This window comes from Podarcis muralis, chromosome 2 (genome assembly GCF_964188315.1).
Source record: "Podarcis muralis chromosome 2, rPodMur119.hap1.1, whole genome shotgun sequence".
Classification (NCBI taxonomy): domain Eukaryota; kingdom Metazoa; phylum Chordata; class Lepidosauria; order Squamata; family Lacertidae; genus Podarcis; species Podarcis muralis.
In genome coordinates, this window is record NC_135656.1 from 18889403 (window position 1) to 18892890 (window position 3488).

Genomic DNA, 3488 nt, shown 5'->3' on the forward strand with positions numbered 1-3488 from the left:
TCCTCCTAAGTAACAGAAGAGTAATCAGACAGGAATCCTGGCTTCCTCCTGGTGTATGTTGATTTAGTTTGTTCAGTCTTATTGAAGAGTGAGAATGGGGGGGGGGGGGGAGTTGGGATTGGCATACTTAAAAACTAGTCCGCCCACCACATGGGTATGGAGTAAGAGATTAGCAAGTCTTGCTCATGCTGTTTGGGCAAGTAGTAGTCTTGCAGAATTTCAGAACAGAGCTTTTGTTTACAAAGTATGATGGAGAATGACCTAGAGAGCAAAGGTTGGCCTTTCCCCCCAACCAAATAACGTGAAGCCCAAATACCTGCCAAAATGAAGCACACAAATGTGTTTTTTCTTTCAGGTGAAGCCAGTGGAATTGCTTCAAGTATTAGGCTGTGTACAAGCCATACATTTAAAGCATTCTGCCCCCAAGAATCTTGGAAGCTGTAGTTTGCCTCTCACAGAGCTACAATTCCCAGCACCCTTAACAAGCTACAGTTCCCAGGATTTTGGGAGAGATGTACTCTAAATGTGCTTTAAATGTATGGCGTGTACACATATTGCAAGAAGCAAAGCTACAGGGAACCAGGCAGAGGGCCTTCTTGGTAGTGGCGCCCGCCCTGTGGAACGCCCTCCCAGCAGATGTCAAAGCGATAAACAACTACCTGACATTCAGAAGACATCTTAAGGCAGCCCTGTTCAGGGAAGTTTTTAATGTATGACATATTAGTGTATTTTTGGTCTTTGTGGAAACCGCCCAGAGTGGCTGGGGAAGCCCAGCCAGATGGGCGGGGTACAAATAATAAATTATTATTATTATTATTATTATTATTATTATTATTATTATTATTATTATTACTACTACTACTACTACTACTACTACTACTACACAGCCTTAGATGTTTTTACACATAGGAGCCAACTCCTAGGGGCAAAGGGGTCTTGGGGGGCCCCAATAAAATATTTGAGGGGGCCAGGCCCCCCAAAGCTGATGAGCATTGCCATTTAAATGGTGTGCATGCACCACATGACATGATCGATTAAGCAGGGTGGGGCTTACCTGCCCCCCACCTTTTATTTGAGTTGGTACCCCTGCTTGAGTTGGTACCCCTGCCAGCAATTTACAGAGCTAAGACCATAGAAAGCCAATGTATACAAATCCTGCTTTTCCTTTCCTACTGCAAAGTAATCAAGAATGATTTAACACTTCATCCAGAGTCTGTGCAGAACAAAATTATCGGAGAAAGTTTCCATTGCATACTTTATGCTGTGCATCTTAAGGAAATCTTTCCCTCTCTGCCAACTTGTAAGGAAAGGTCATTGCATTAAATCTGTTAACTTTTAAGGTGCCACATGACTCTTTGCTGTTATTGCATTAAAGTAGATTTACAGAGGTTTATGATTGGCTTGCACAAGTTCTGATAAACTCAACTCCTGGCAGTTTTTCCAGACTAACAGATGTACTGCAGGGAGGACAACAGCTTGGCACAGATGCCCACTTGCTATAGAAGCAATTTTTCAGGCACCTTCTGTTGTATTGCTTGTTGTCAGCCTTCAATTTCAATGACATTGCAGAATTCATTGACTAATGTAATATTACCAATTTGTTTCTGGGAAAGACAAGATGTATCAGAGATTTGGCTTGTCTTCAATGATCAAGCTTTAAAATGTGTCAGGTTTATTTATTGTTTAAATGCTTGTCACAATTTCGGGACATGCTTTACATTTCATGATTAATTCCCAAGGTTTGGCACTGACATTGAGTAATCTATCCTGGGGCCTGACCCAAAACTAATTGAAATACTTGTCTTTTCATTAATCTTTGGAGTGATTTGTTTTAAGCAATCTGGTCAGCTCCTGTTCCCCATGTATCCTCTCCCATCTAGTCAAAGGAGCTGTGGGAAGCTGAACCTCCAACAACCCAACTTTCAATGTCTGTTTGCAGTGCTGCAAATCTTGCATCCTGTCAACCCCCTAAACCATACCAGCAAGATCCCTGGGTCTTGTTGGGTCTTGTTGCATTGGCAGTGGAGCAAAGGTACTTGTCAACAGCGATTCAGCTGCTCACACCCTCTACCATCCCTGTTTCTGAGGCAACTATTGCAGTACCAGCCAGTTGAGATGCTGTGCTGGCAGCTGGCCAGTTTTTCCTTGGGGGTTCAGGTCCAGAATGTCATGCAGGGTGGTATTATGGACTCATTTGATCTATTTAGCTAAATATAATAATTCACCTACTCAGCTGGGACCATCTGCCATTTTGACTCCACCTCTTCTGAAACTGTGTTTTGTTAGGAGCTATTCACCAGGCTGCAGCAGAGGCTTTGGTGAGACAGTATGACATCCTTCATTAGCTCAACTGGGACCAGGAATATGGGAACTCAACTCAAAGGACCAGGTGCTCAGCCTGGGAGTCATTTTGGACTCACAGCTGTCCATGGATGCGCAGGTTAATTCTGTGTCCGGGGCAGCTGTCTACCAGCTCCATCTGGTACGCAGGCTGAGATCTTACCTGCCCATGGACTGCCTCGCCAGAGTGGTGCATGCTCTAGTTATATCCCGCTTGGACTACTGCAATGTGCTCTACATGGGGCTACCTTTGAAGGTGACCTGGAAACTACAACTAATCCAGAATGTGGCAGCTAGACTGGTGACTGGGAGCGGCCGCCGAGACCACATAAGAACGGTCTTGAAAGACCTACATTGGCTCCCAGTACATTTCCGAGCACAATTCAAAATGCTGGTGTTTATCTTTAAAGCCCTAAATGGTCTCAGGCCAATATACCCGAAGAAGTGTCTCCACCCCCATCATTCTGCTTGGACACTGAGGTCCAGCGCCGAGGGCCTTCTGGCAGTTCCCTCACAGCGAGAAGCAAAGTTACAGGGAACCAGGCAGAGGCAGCCCTATTTAGGGAAGTTTTTAATGACTGATGTATTAATGTATTTTTAATCTCTTGTTGGAAGCCACCCAGAGTGGCTGGGGAAACCCAGACAGATGGGCGAGGTATAAGTAATAAATTGTTGTTGTTGTTGTTGTTGTTGTTGTTGTTGTTGTTGTTGTTGTTGTTGTTGTTATATCCCTGCTCAGGCTTGAAGCTCACTGTGTAGTCTTGTGCAATGCACAGTATCTCAAATTTTAATCATAGGGCCAAATCTTATATAATGACCAATTCCTCCTTTCCTGCTTTGCCAGTTCAGGTGGGAGAGGTACAATCTGAAAGCTGAGAGTGATGGGGAAAACAGCCTTTCACTTTGGAGAGAGCCCCCTCATTCCCCATCAGTACTGGGAACATGGGGATAGCATAGCTTTCTCTTGGAAGACATTAGTGCCTACCATCCATCATTTCACAGCTGAAAAAAGGGACATGGTTTTTTTACACTAGCCTTACACCAACCTGGTGCCTTCTAGATGATCTAGACTGCAACTTCCATCAGCCCCAACCAGCAATCCAAAACAACTGGAGGGCACCAGGTTGGTGAAGCCTGTCTCACATCGA